At 38.3% G+C, this 15842-nt stretch overlaps 1 pseudogene; it reads right to left on the bottom strand.

Moving 5' to 3' along the window:
• LOC128506404 (complement C3-like) overlaps window positions 1–15842 on the bottom strand; it is a 70253-nt pseudogene that overhangs the window by 9658 nt on the left and 44753 nt on the right.

The following is a 15842-nucleotide window of genomic DNA, read 5'->3' as shown; positions in this document are numbered from 1 at the left end:
ATGTGTCCTTCTTGTCAAGGTGTGTGAGGGCAAGATGGAGTGTAGTGGAGATGGCGTCGTCCGTTGAGCGGTTAGGACGGTACGCAAATTGCAGTGGGTCCAGTGAGGAGGGCAGCAGGGTCTTTATGTGTCTCATGACGAGCCGCTCGAAGCACTTCATGATGGTAGGTGTGAGTGCAACGGGACGGTAGTCATTGAGACAGGACACAGTAGACTTCTTGGGCACGGGGACGATGGTGGTGGCCTTGAAGCACGTGGGAACGACGGCGCTGCTCAGAGAGATGTTAAAGATGTCGGTGAGAACATCTGCCAGCTGTTCAGCACATTCTCTGAGCACTCTGCCTGGGATGTTGTCTGGTCCAGCAGCTTTACGTGGGTTGACTCTGCGTAGAGTTTTCCTCACCTCAGCTGTAGTGAGACACAGCACCTGGTCGTTCGGAGGAGGGGTGGTCTTCCTCGCCGCTACGTTGTTCTGCCTGTCAAACCGAGCATAAAAGTTGTTCAGCGCATCCGGGAGGGAGCCGTCACTGTCACAGGCAGGTGATGTCGCCCTGTAGTTTGTGATGGCTTGTAAGCCCTGCCACATGCGCCGTGTGTCACCGCTGTCCCTGAAGTGATTGTGGATTTTCTGGGCGTGTGCGCGCTTTGCCTCTCTGATGGCCCGAGAAAGTTTGGCCCTTGCTGTTCTGAGGGCCACCTTGTCTCCCGCTTTGAAGGCAGAGTCTCTGGTCCTCAGAAGTGCACGCACTTCCGCAGTAATCCACGGTTTCTGGTTGGGTCGTGAGATGATGCTCTTGGAGACAGTGACGTCATCGGTGCACTTGTTGATGTAGCTGGTCACTGATGACGTGTACTCCTCCAAGTCAGTGAAGTCGCCGTAAGTTGCAGCCTCCCTAAACATGTTCCAGTCAGTGCACTCGAAGCAGTCCTGAAGAGCAGAGATGGCTCCTGCAGGCCAGGTTCTCACCTGCTTCAGAACCGGTTTTGAGCGCCTGACGAGTGGTCTGTATGCTGGAATTAGCATAACAGAGATGTGGTCTGAGTAGCCGAGGTGGGGGCGGGGCTCTGCCCGATATGCGCCGGGGATGTTTGTGTAAACAAGATCCAGCGTGTTTTTCCCTCTCGTTGCAAAGTCCACATACTGATGAAATCTAGGAAGCACTGACTTGAGATTTGCATGGTTGAAATCTCCAGCAACAATAAACAGTCCATCCGGGTGTGTATTTTGCAGTTCACTGATCTTAGTATACAATTCCCATAGCGCTTCCTTAGCATTAGCGCTAGGTGGAATGTACACTCCGATAATGAAAACAGTGGTGAATTCTCGTGGTAAATAAAAAGGTCTGCATCTAACAATCACAAACTCCACTAGCAATGAGCAATAACTAGAAACTAGCACAGAGTTCTTGCACCATTTCGTGTTGATGTAAACACATAAGCCGCCACCGCGAGTCTTACCGCACAGAGCTGTATTCCTGTCGGCGCGAAACGAGGCTAGCCCGTCCAGCTGAATAGCGGCGTCCGGTACTCTGTCGCTGAGCCATGTCTCCGTGAAAACAAAGACACAGCAGTCTCTAACCTCACGCTGTGTAGCCTGCTGGAGTCGGATGTAGTCCAGTTTATTGTCCAGAGAGCAGACGTTGGATAAGATGATGGACGGGAGAGCCGGCCGGCTAGGGTTTGTTTTTAGCCTAGCACAGACTCCCGCCCGCTTGCCGCGCTTCCGCTTCCTCGCGCACCGCTTCCGATGACCCTTCCTCCGGCCTCCTGCATCAGGCAACGCTGAGGCTTCGAGGCCTGGTTCACGCAGCAAGCCGAGGTCGCGTAGCTTTTCCCGCAGCTCATCGCGGATAACATTAACCGGGTTATTTAGGTTGAAAAGTGTCTGGCTGTTGTATGTACGGACACCAGTTGCGACGATATCCATACACATAATAAAATAAACGCGCTACACACAAAACGTAAACAAAGTAGCACCATTTTGGCTCCGGAGCGGCCGCTGCGTGCTACTGCCGCGCCGCCATCTAGGAGAAACAATCCGGTCCGCACACAAGCTTGGCACAGGTTTTACACCAGATGCCCTTCCTGACGTAACCATACCATTTTATCTGGGCTTGGGACAGGCACTTCATTCAGTTGTTGGGAATCGAACCCGGACCTTTTACATAGCAGGTGAAACACCTACTACTGTGCCACCAGTGCCCGATTATGTCCGACACAAAATCGCAAGTCTAAAAGATGTTAAGTTGGTGGAACTTTAAAGTGAAAGTTACTGTTACTTAAGTACTTACAAATACTAAAAATATAAAATTTGTTCAGCTAACTTGAAAAGTGTAATTTCTACAAACTCACAAATACCAAAAAGTTCTAAATACTCATCAAGGTCTATTTATTTGAAGTAACTGTAATTTTTTTTTTTTTAAAAAGAGTAAAGTAAAAAAGATTATTTTGTTATTAATATATTATTTTGCAAGCCTGCTTCTTTTGAGCACTGAATTAAAATAAATTTTACATTGAGCTACACATTATATCATAATATCTTATTATATTGAGAGATAGCACTATTAACTGAAGTTTATTTTACCTTGTTCATTTATGATCATCAGTGGAAATGACTTGTGCAAAAAAAGTGCAAAAAATAAATCAGTTTTACTTACATGGTCTCTATGACAATTGTGTAAGTCGCATGTGCACCTGTGTAGGAAGCTGCAAAAAGATTCATATTTATATTCAATTTCAACAATTGTCATTATCGCATAGCAGCTTTATACAATCAACATAATTATTTAAGTTGGTATGGAATGTGAATGTGTATGAATCTGAATGTATATTGGATATAAAACCTTACACAAAAAGTTTTCCATAATCACACAAAAATAATAAATAAATAAATAAACAAACAAACAAACAAACAAACAAGTAAATAAATAAAATTGTAAATAAACTGCATGAGCTAACTCAGTGAGGGTGGCAGGCTAGCATGGAAACAATTATAACTGTCGTTTTCTTTGAACAAATGAAGTAACTTGTGTCTTTTTAGCCTAAAAGTCATCTTTTATGTGGTAACTGAGCTGATTATAACCACTGAATGCACTAAATGACACTACAGGTAGCCTGCTTCAGACTGGGGTCCAACACCCTCAGCCTCCTTGTAGCCCAGGTGTATGGCTGCAAACAAAGCTTTGTAACACAGACAATCTGAGAATGCCCTTGAAGCAGGTAATGTAGACAGCGGGGGCAGCATTTTTTCACTGTGCCTTGACTATTTTCTTGACCAGATAAGGACAGTTTTTTCTTTCCTTTAATAAATTAAATAATTAAAAATGCATTTTGTATTGACTTGGTTTATCTTTGTGTAATACTAAAATTTGTTTGATGATATAAATAATTTCTGTGTGACAAATATGTGAATTAGTTTCAGATTCATAAAATATGTGCAGTGCTGTGAAAAAGTATTTGCGCCTTCCAGATTTTTTGCATATTTGTTACACATAAATGCTTTCAAGATTCTTGAATCTTAAAATATACATAATAAGTTTTATCAGGACTAGGTGAGCTACACAGTATTAGTACAGTTAAAGGTGAATTTTGAAGTGTAAATGGAGGACTTTTACTTTTACTTGAGTAATTTTTTAGGGTATATTTACTAACTGTATAATATATACTACCGTTCAAAAGTTTGGGGTCACTTTCTAACTCCATGATGGTTCCTGATTTTAATTTCTTTCCACATTGTAAAGGAATGCTGAAGGCGTCCAAAAAATGCATTAATCTCCTTTGAACAGTTAATGGTGAGATGTATCTGCTACTTCTGCCCTGTAAAGACTTCATAACACCTCTAATCTGAGGTGCTGTTAATTGGTCATTTTTCAGGCTGATAACTCTAAATGAACTTCTCGTCTGCGGCAGAGGTAGGTTTTGGTCTCGCCCTCCTGGGACGGCCTTCATGAGAGCCAGTTTCATTATGGTGCTTGACGGATTTTGCAAATGCACTTGACAATACTGTTCTTGCAAGAACTATTACAGGAAGGCTGACCCCTGTGTCTTAAAATAACAACTAACTGTTGTTTTTGTTGTTGTAAGATAATTACCTAATCCCTTATATATTATTTTATAGTTTTGAAATCCCAAGTATTGTTGTAGAATGTAGAAAATAAATCACTAAACAAAAACAAAGAAATTTGCAAGTGACCCCAAACTTTTGAACGGTAGTTTATGTCATTTACTGGTATCTGTGGCAGAAAGGCTATGATGGTAAGGTAATATGTAACAATTATTACTCCTATTACTTATGTGTGATTTCTTGTGTTTTTAGGGACTGCTGTTTTTTTGTTTTTAGATTTTGGACACAGAACTGGCTATGTAGGAAAAATAAATGCAAACGCCAAACTTTGCTTGAATACTGTCTTTCTTCCCCTAGAGTCTTTTCCCTCATACAAACCAGAACACATAGTAACAATTATAAATACTGTAACTTACCAGTTCTGTTTCTGATCATTTTGACCTCCAGATCAAACTTGTTACACTTTGTATCATTTTCACCAGGTTTGGTATAATACACGGTGACAACCTTGGGGAATGTCATAATTTATTAGTATAATAATAATAATAATAATAATAATAATAATAATAATAATCTATGGTAACAGAATAGCAAAACAAATGTAACACTAAATGCTTATGTGGATTTTTTTTCCTGACTAAAATTTTAATATATTTGCAAGATCTGTGAGCAAAATCATTAACGTCAAAAATCTTTCATAATCTTTGCTTCTTTTCTTTTTTCGAGAATTATTTCTTTCATGCTCTAATTATTCCCTAATTAATTTTAACATTTCTGACATGGTTTCTTGTGTCTCTTCTATTTCGATGCACCATATATTTATTATAATTTATGTCACAATAAATACTCCATATGTACAGTATAAAATGACACACAAAAAGTAAAATGGGTTTATCAAATGCTTCCATGCAGTAAATCATCTATTGTTCAATAAAACACAATAGTAGGTCACTTACGGATATGGAACCTTCACCTTTCCCAGTCGCTGTAACTGTTAGGTCTCCATTTGCCATGAACTATAAAGTAACAAAATATTTAACCGAATTAATTTTTGACTTTAATTAACAACAGAGTTTTTCAAACTTTTATTAGTTGCGTTTCATGGCCCTGACTACAACAAAGAGGTCATTTAGCCTAAAAGTCAGGTAGTACTGTAGTACCTTTAGGGCCGTACTCTGAGTTTCTCTGCAATTATGTTACTCAGTAGGAGTAAATCAGTGTGTAGTAGAACCCACACATAAAGCAGGTAACACTTTAGATTTATCATCATCATTCATATTAAGTATAAGTAAAATAATCACAATTCCACAGTCTATAGCTACATATACTACTTATACTATATATATATATATATATATATATATATATATATATATATATATATATAGCTACTTATTTTACTTATATTACTTATACTTAATCCGAATGATGATAATAAATCTAAAGTGTTACCTGCTTTATGAGTGGGTCCTACTACACACTTTGATTGGATCGCCATCTGACTCCACAGAACGTATTATGAAAATTACAGCTGGGGGCAGAGTTTTTTCTTACAAAGCCCCAAAGTTATGGAATAGTCTTCCAAATAGTGTTCGGGACTCAGACACAGTCTCAGTGTTTAAGTCTAGGCTAAAAACATATTTATTCAGCCAAGTATTTTTATAAATAGATTTGCCTTGGGTAAAGGAGCAGATCTGGGGGACTCATGGACGTAGAGTATTATGGTGAACTGGTATGTTTGGATGCTGTCTTCCTCACTCTCATTGATCACTCAGGTTTGTTGACAGTAAGGTGATTGATTGCTTTACATTTCAGAGAGCCCTCATGTCTGTGTTTCCTTCTCAGTGTCTGCCCTCCCTTTTAGTTATGCTGTCATAATTAGTCCTGCCAGAGTCTCTGCTTGCACTCTACACTAAATATACATTCATCTTATACATTATGTGACTGTGACCTGTCAGCCTTGTGTTCCTCCTGTAGTCTGTTTCCAGGCCTCTAGAGGTCATTTGTGTTTCCCCCAGCCTTACAGTAGTTCTTCCTTGTGTTTCCTCATTAGTTATTCAGATCACCTGTGTCTTGTTTCCCCCCAGTGTATTTAAGTTGTTCATTTTCTCCCCTCTTCTCACTCGGTTTTTGAGCCCCTGCTCTGTGTCTCCTGCTGAACGTCCATTACGATTCAGAGTTTTCTGTTGTAAGTTCCTCAGTCCTTTTACTTTTGGTTATTTATTTTCTGGCTGTTTTCTCCCCTTGTGGAAGTTTTTGTTTGAGAGTTTATTGTTTTGTTTATTTTCAATAATTCCTCTAGTTGAGAAAACCCTTGGTTGACTGACTATAAATTGCCTTTTTGTATTTTTTAATCTTTAAAATAAAACTATTCTACTTGAGACTTTTTGCTTTGAGTGTTTTCAGTTGGATCCAAACCGATCACCTCTGTGGCTAAGTGGTAAACGCCTCAGCCTTCACCCCGGAGACCTGGGTTCAAGCCCCCAGCCTGACAGTGACCATACCTAACTGTTATCTTTCCTTCTCTTTTGCCCTCCCCCCTTATTTTCTCTCTCCCCCTCTTTCTCTCTGTCGAGCTACACATGTCGTTCCTTGAGCTACCAGTGATCCAGACTCTGGCCTCTGGACCTGTCTGACTCGTCCTGGTGCCCTGCGTCTGGTTGGAGATCTCGTCATATGGATGCCCTGTGTTACTCTTGGGATGTGTCTGGGGATGGTTTCACTCTACCATAAAGACGGTTCTGGCCTTGACTTATGTTGACAGCTGTTTCTCTGAGGACTTGACTTGGCTGCAGTTGCTCAATAGTTCAGGACTGGAATTTCCTACAAGTCTACCCGAGCCTCCAATAATTACCTGGACTCCATATTAACATCAGTCATCAACTGTTATGCTGAACTGTCTGCCACCTAACACAGTATGAATGCAAATCAATTCCTGCTTTCAGTTTGACCCAAATGAGGATGGGTTCCCTGTTGAGTCTGGTTCCTATCAAGGTTTCTTCCTATTGCCATCTTAGGGTGTTTTCCTTGTCTCTGTCGCCCTCGACTTGCTCATCAGGGACTATCTGACCTTTTAATTCACACACTTTAATTCACACATTCCATACAAACTTAAATAATTCTTTTGATTGTGTAAAGCTGCTTTGCGACAATGACAATTGTTAAAAGCGCTATACAAATAAAATTGAATTGACTGAATATTTTGTCAACATTTTATTATACCTTAGATAATGTTGCTCCAATTAAAAGGAAATTGATTAGAGATGGGAAACTTGCTCCTTAGTATAATGACCACACATGCACTTTAAAACAGACCGCTCAGAAATTAGAACGCAAATGGCGTCAAACTAAATTGTTAGTATTCACATCAGAACCTAGAATACTTTACTCCCCTTAAAGAGAGTGAACTAATTTCGCTCATCTCTTCTTTAAAATTGTCAACCTGTGGGTATGTTCTCAAATCCTTTAAATTAGCTGTTATCAAACCGCTAATCAAGAAACCTGTTACAGGCCGATATCAAACCTCTCCTTTATCTCTAAGATTCTGGAAAATGTAGTATCACAGCCGCTATGTTCACATCTACATAGAAATAGCATAAACGAACTGTATCAGTCAGAATTTAGGCCTCATCACCGCACAGAGACAGCACTCGTTAAAGTAGTAAATGACCTCCTCTTGGCCTCTGATCAGGGTTGCGTCACTCTACTTGTGTTACTTGACCTCAGTGCAGCTTTTGACACTATTGATCATAGTATTCTCCTTCACAGATTAGAAAATGTAGTAGGAATTAAGGGAACGGCCCTCTTGTGGCTCAAATCCTGTTAGACTGACTTAAAAGTTTGTATATTTAAATGGTGACCATTCTGCATGTTCTCAAGTGGGGTTCGGCGTTCTACAGGGTTCAGTTTTAGGCACACTGCTTTTTTTCCCTTTACATGCTTCCTCTGGGCAACATAATTCGTAAGCATGGTATCAGTTTTCATTGTTATGCTGATGACTCAATTATACCTCTCAGAAAAACCAGACAAGAAAAAACAGTTTACTAAAGTTGAGCAATGTGTGCAGGACATTGTCCTGGTAAGGAGAATCCAGACCGGCTCTGCCCTCTGGAGCTGTCTGACTCGTCCTGGTGCTTCTAGTTGGAGATCTCGCCGCATGGATGACCTGTGTGGTTTGCCTGGGATGCGTGTGGTGACTGGGGATGGTTCCACTTTTCTACGAAGACGGTCCAGTCCTCGGCTGATGCAGACAGCTGTTCTCTGAGGACTTGTGACTTCAGTCGCACAATAGTTCAGGACTGAAGTTTCCTACAATCTACCTGAGTGTGCAGGTATAAACTGGACTCCATTTTAACTTTGAGACATCTCCTGTTATACTGAACTTCCAGTCCCACACAGTATGAGGCAGATCAATCCCTGCTATCTATTTTCACCCAAATGATGAGTTCCCTGTTGAGGCTGGTTCCTCTTAATTTTCTTCCTATTACCATCTCAGGGAGTTTCTTACTTGCCACTGTCGCCATCGTCCTCAGCTTGCTCATCAGGGACAGTCTTATCATTTTGATTTATACACATTTACATTTCATACAAACTTAAATAATTCTTTTGATTGTGCAAAGCTGCTTTGCCACAATCTCAATTATTCAAAGCGCTATACAAATAAAATTTAATTGAACTGAATAAAATAATTTGATCATTTCTTTCTTTACAGGCTCCTTAGATGCTTGTTTACTTCCTTGTTATTTGTCTGCCTCTGTCCACCATTCGTCCTCTGCAGCTGATCCTTAATGCAGCAGCAGGTCTCGTGTTCAACCTTCCCAAGTTCTCCCACACAATCAATCAATTGCCCACATCAAATTCGATACTCTGATGCTTCCCTACAAAGCTAAATACATCCCAGCACCCACTTACCTATAATTCTAATTACCCCCCTCACTGCACCACATACCCACCAATTATGCAGTACTAATTAGCTGGTCCCACCATCACCAGCTGATTTTTGTCTGTGAGCATGCAATCGTTCTGAGCTTGGGAACCAATCCCTGGACTGATTGCAAAGGTGGTCTCGGGAACTATTCATGCATTCCTGAGCATGCAAGGCGGGACATGTGTATGCATTCGTGCTTAAAAGAGAAAGTGACATTATTGCTATTACTGTAGACTCTGTACACAAACAAATGGAGCTGGTAAAGAATTTAATGAAGTACGGTATTCGCTTGAAATTCAGTCAGACAAAAACATGAATGTTTACATGCACATACAGCAGCACTGAGCAAAAATGAAAAAAAAAATGCATCTCGAGCAGCATACATTGCACAGTGCGATACAAATTGAGAAACATCAACTAAGGAAAAGATTAATAATTGGAAGAAAACTATCCAGTATGATTGAGTTGGAAGCAATAAATCATCTACACCATCTACATTTATCATCTGAACTGGAAGGTGTGGGACCTGGTCTAGCAGAGAACCTAAGTTAATATTAAATACTATTATCACAACATCTTCTGTGTCTAAGGATCTTGTGGTGACATTTTAAATGCATATAATAAGATATATAGGATTATCCTTTCATGTCTGCTTACTTTAAGGCCCCAGATAATTTCCTTGTTCAAAAGAGTAGAATGTGATAAACTCAAGTGTTGTGCTTATGTAGCTATTAGAAGTACAGGTACTTAACTCTTTACTCATTATTTTATGTATAACCTTTCTGTTTATACTCCAACACATCTTAGAGACACTTGTGGAAATTGGGATGCTGATGATCCACATAAGCTCCACACACAGTTTCAGGCTATCTGTGATAGCTCCGTGATAACTGTGACAAAATGTAAATTTTCTGAGAATTTTATTTGTACAAGCTGTTATAGTTGCAACCTTCAGCTAATTTCTTGCTTCTTGCTTTTCTTGCAGATGGGCTTCGGAGCAAACACAGACTGAAACCTCTGACAGTAGCACAAGACCAGCTAACAACAGAAGAAAAAGTGTGCAAAAAGCAAGAGGGGGAGACTCACAGGGCCTGGTTAAAATTTCAAATTTAGATGGATGAGCGCTGACTACAGATACAGAGGAAGGAACATCAAGAGATTGAATAGGATGCTGATGCAGACGATAGACAAACTGTTTAAAGTTATAGTACCATTGTCTTAATTTCAGTAACACACCTCTTGCACACAAAACATGTTAAACAAATTCAACAGTTTCAGCACCTCAGCTTAAAAAGTCTGAAAAGCTACACTTGCGATAGATGTGTAGAAATGTGATTCAGAGCACTGTTATTTTTGTCACAAAAACAAAAACATTCACACGGAGCCTTAACAGATGCCATACAGTTCATGACTTGAGCAGTTTCTTGGACAGAAGACAAATAAACTACATCTTTCCTGCCATCTACTGTTTCTGGTTGTATAAATATGAAAGTGTGCCCAGGATCAGAACCGATGTTACAATGTGCACTCAAACCTGCGAGGAGATTGGGGAGGGGGAAAAATTGTTCTCTGGCATCTTGATGGTGGAATGAATGATGTCTGTACAGCAATCTTTAAACAACGACCAACAGTGTTTGACTCAGGGTACACTGTACACTGTAAAAAGTGGGACTGGGCTTAATTAACGATTGTTAAATTAATATTAGTGACAAGTACATAATAAAATTTACTTGTTACTGCATTTTAGAGTCTAATTAAGCTGATTTAAATAAATGCTGATTAGTTATTAATTTCATTTCAAGTAAATTTTTTGTCAGTTTAAATGAACGAGGAAAAAATGAGGAAATTTTTATTTAATTTTTCTGGCCATGTCACATCTAAAGAAATTTTGTAAATTTTACTCATTTAGAGAGACTGGATTCTACTGCCATACAATTTCCGCCCAAGTTTTTACGTCCAGACAAGATGCCACATGCTGCAGGATCTGCATCTTTCTTAAGGTGAGATTTGGTTAGTTAGTAATAAGTATGTTCAAATAATTTTGTAGCAGTTAAATGTTTTTTACACACAGTTATAAAATATACAAATTTTATTGTGTGGTTAAATTCAGTTAAGCTATTTCCTCTCAGTCTGATCTAAAACAAAGATGTCCTCTCAGTCTGCTCTGTTTTTATTTGGCTAAAAGTCGGGCTTAGCATGGTAGTTAGTTTAGTGTGTAAATTTTATTACAATGTGCGTTATATAGTATATAATATTCTTTAAAGAGGCAGCTGGGCTAGTCAGTGTTTCAAAGTGTTAGCGTTAGCTTCCCCTCCCCCACTTTAACAGGTGATTAGCTGACCTTGACACTAGTGTCCTTGACCTTAAATGTCTAACTGCAGCAGGTAACCGTTGCTCTAGAGGTGAGTAATTAACTTAAAGATTTATCTTTTGTGTTTTAAATTGAGCTCAATATAAAATATAAAATTAAAGGGGACACGTGTAGTAACAGAATATTTTTTAACATTTTTTTTATGATTAATATGGCCCACCTTTGTAATGGTCTCATAATGCTGTTTGCTAGTTTTAATGTTAAAATAAAAACTCTGGATGTTTCAGATAAAACATATTTGATAGTATATTATTTTTTGACACATGCAGTTTTAAAGTATTTACATTTGAAGTATGCAGTTACTGTCCATTTTACCAGCTTCTGATGCTGCAAAAATGTTCGAAAATGTTTATCGTGTCTACAAATCAATTGTCAATGTTACAAATGTTAAATGCTATTCCTGTTGTTGTTATGGTAACCCAGCACAAGCATTTACGTAACTTAGAAATATTACAATTGTTTCAATGAAGTGACATTGTATATTATTAAGTAGATTTGATTTTAAATTTAACTGTATTCAGGTGCAGATGAAGATTTATCTGCAAAAGTAAATCAGGTTCACTTAAATATTTAATTAATTCAATAAAAATAAATCAATCTCCTCCAGATTTCTCTCAGGTATTCATTGAATGTAACACATTTTTTCTAGTAAAAGTAAAACTGTTTTCCTTAAAATGATTTAATTAAGCTTAAAATATTTATGCTGAATACATTATATTTTCAACAGTTAATATTAAATCCAACACAATAAAAGACTTGACTTTATTTATAATTAAATATATATTTTGTCTTACATTTGAATAATTTATCCTATGTTTCTTACTTATTATTATAGTAGTAAAATTTACTTAGGTGTCACTTTGTTGCCATAATTTTTTTAAGTAAACCCTAGGTCAGATTTTTTTACAGTGTACTTAGTTAGTAACTATTTAGTAACCTAGTAACCCAGTGTAGGGATCTATCCAATGATGGAAATTCAAAGCACACTCTGGATAAGAGAATCTGACAAATGCCTAAATATAAATGTATGTCTGTATTCATGCTTCCTCCCATCCTATTTTAGATGTATGTTGTTTCTGCAATAAGTTTGGAATCAACTATAACCCTAACTAGAATAAAGCACTTTTTTGAATTTAAATAAAGGTATTTCATGCAAATATGTAAAAAATGTGTTATGAAGAAGTTTTATTATTATTATTCATCTTTCACTTTCTCCCTGTGTTCTTACCTTGTCTGAGCGCAGAAGGCTTTTGTCACTTTTGGAGAACGAGCCTTTGAAGGCAGTATTTCTTGCAGTAGAACTCACAAGACAGACAAAGATCCGTCAGTGGATGGAGGTTTTGCAATCATGTACTTAGCTATAGCCTGAAACACTACTGCAGTAGACTGTGGGTGGAGAGAAGTAAAGATAAGAACCATTTATTAGCACTAACATTAACAACAGTGAAAGAACAGCAGACCCAGCAACAGATCTGATACATTAATATATATACAGTGGGTACGGAAAGTATTCAGACCCCCTTAAATTTTTTTACTTTTTGTTATATTGTAGCCATTTGCTAAAATCATTAAGGTCATTTTTTTCCTCATTAATGTACACACAGGACCCCATATTAACAAAAAAACAAAACAAAAAACAGAATTGTTGACATTTTTGCAGATTTATTAAAAAAGAAAAAATTAATTATCACATTCAGACACTTTGCTGTGACACTCATGTATTTACCTACTGTATGGTGCTGTCTATTTCTTTTGCTATATATGCCAGCCTGCATATATAATATATATAATATATTAATGTTTTGTCCTGAGTCCATGTTCTGACTCAGGACATCTCTTTAGATATAAAGTATAGTTCATTACCTGAGTGGAATGGTATCCACCATTAAATTCTTGATTTGTTTTCAGCCATCGTACAAGGGGTTTGGCACGCTCAAAATCACGGACCTCAAGGAGTGCCAGGAGCGCGTAACCAGTTGCCTCTAAGGTAAAAAAATGATTCTGTCCCACCGGCCAGTGGCTCCTGTCTTTAATAACATGTAGACACATGCACACACCCGTATGAATATTAACTAATAACACAGAAACGTGCTGAAGCACTTCTATCACACAGCCTACTACTCAACTACCAAGAAATTAAATATTAGTCAGTTGTGAAATTTGCTTCTTGTGTACCGAGAGGGGGTGCATCACTCACACACACACACACACACACACACACACACACACACACACACACACACACACACACACACACACACACACACTCCCACACACAGAAACTCTGCTCTGTCACGATTCTTTTCGAAGGTAACATGCGGTTAATTTGTTTGTTTGTTTTACTTTACAGCAGTGATTCCATTTTTAAGCGGATGTTCCTTGTTAATTTTTCACACAAAACAGTCCATTTATGTATGTTTATGTGAAATTCAAATAAGAAAGATTTTAGCCCAATTCCAATTCTATTTTCTACCCCTTCCCCTACCCCTCGCCCCTTCCCCTTGTCCCTTAAAACGAAGTGGAAAGGTTAAAATATTTCCCCTAAAAAATGGGACACCACTACAACACTGTTATACGTCATCATACGTATCCGATCATTTACAAGTACACATACAGTATGGCCGTAAGCAAAACAAACAATGCATTATCAAATGCTCGGCAAACTGCCGTGCTACTGAACTTTCATATTTTTTTGTAGCATGCAGTAAAGTGTATATGACATAAAAATATATTTTTGTAATATCGTGCAATCGGTGCTATCCGCTAGCAAACTTTAGCGATTTTTTTGCAAACGTTTCTTTACAAATCATCACCATAAACACAAACACAAGACTAAAGGTAATATACATATAATGAAAACTTGTCATAAAAATGCTTATTAATGGCAAAAATTTGTTACATTTATGGGTCTGCTTGCTCGAGTGAGCGGCCATCTTGACCCCTACCCCTCCAACCAAAGGAGAAATGAGACAGGTAAGTGTAGGGGTAGGGAGAAAGTTTTGGGATTGGGCTTTACTGTGTAATAAAGGTATATTAGAAGGTTAAAAATCCATTTTCTCCCCCAGCCTTTCCTATGTGTGTGCACGCGCATAATTTGACAATGTGCCGAATTACACACTCTTTCTTGGGACGGGAGGGGCTTCACACACACACACACACACACACACACACACACACACACACACACACACACACACAGAACGTGAAACACTTAAACGGATACACTTATCTGTCGGGATTTCTTTTAACTTTTTTAAAAAGGGAAATTCAGGTTAATTTGTTTTATTTTTACTTTAGATTTTGTGTTAATTATTTTTATGTATTTGTTTTTTTGGGCTGTGGAATGAATAATTTAAGTTTCTATTATTTCTCATGGGAAAATGAAATTTGGTTTACGAGTGTTTTGGAATACGAGCTCGCTTCCGGAACGAATTATGCTCGTAATCCAAGGTTTCACTGTATTATATATTCACTGTTTTAATATATATTAAAACTTCTGTTGGCCACACTGTCTTATCAGCACTTTTCTGTTCATCGCTCCTGTCTCCCCAGTCACTGCTTTACAGATGTGAATGTGTTACATCAGTTCATTTGTAACTGTGGTGCGAGAAACATTACTGGTGATGGGGCATGAATTTATTACTATGAGCCTGAAAGTAAACAGAATTAAATGGGAACATCCTCAATTGCTGACCAAGAAAAAAGTTCAAGCTGGAAAAATTGATCCTCAAGGGCCAGTTCTGGTACATAGTGCTCATTACAGTGAGATGATTATTGAAGAACTAGAACCTTAACTTCAGATTAAATGCCAGCTATTAATTGACTGCTATCCAAAGGCATCATGATCTTGCATGACGATGCATGTCTGCACACCTCTGCTCAGACAATCGACACAAAAACTTCATTTTAAGGTGTTAAAGTGTGGTTCGCAGCTCAGCCTAAAACCGAAAGCTCTCTTGCTTGCCAGACGAGTACCTACCTGTGCACATTCCCACTCCTTTCCTTTCCTTCTTTCCTCCCTTCTTCCTCAAAACTCTTTTCCCTTTCAATTTTATGAATAAAATTATGCTTTTCCCTAAGATTTCAACTCGTGTCTGTGATGTGGCCAGAGTAAAACATCTTACATATATGTGATCTCCATGCATGTTGTTAGGACCTCATTTCTTCATTAAATCACTATTCATCCTGGTTTTAATAATGTATTGGATTTATTTTTAAATGTTAATTTTTATATACTTATCTCTAATACCAAGAAGCAACCACTTTAGAATGAGAAATGTTCTCTGCCTTACCGGATGAGGCAAAATTGAACAAAAGGCTAGAATCCAACTGTCCAGAATTTGCAAGAGCACAGGATGCCATGGCCACAGCATATGGATCATCTGTATTTCGAATGTTGTTTGAAATGTAACTTGCTGCCTTGCTCATGTGCTGTGAAAGCATCTGAAAAATGTCAAGATAAAATGAAATACTGGTAATTA

The sequence above is a fragment of the Clarias gariepinus genome, chromosome 18, assembly GCF_024256425.1.
Source record: "Clarias gariepinus isolate MV-2021 ecotype Netherlands chromosome 18, CGAR_prim_01v2, whole genome shotgun sequence".
Taxonomy (NCBI): domain Eukaryota; kingdom Metazoa; phylum Chordata; class Actinopteri; order Siluriformes; family Clariidae; genus Clarias; species Clarias gariepinus.
Note: the sequence above shows the minus strand (reverse complement) of the source record. Positions and strands in the feature narration are given on the sequence as shown.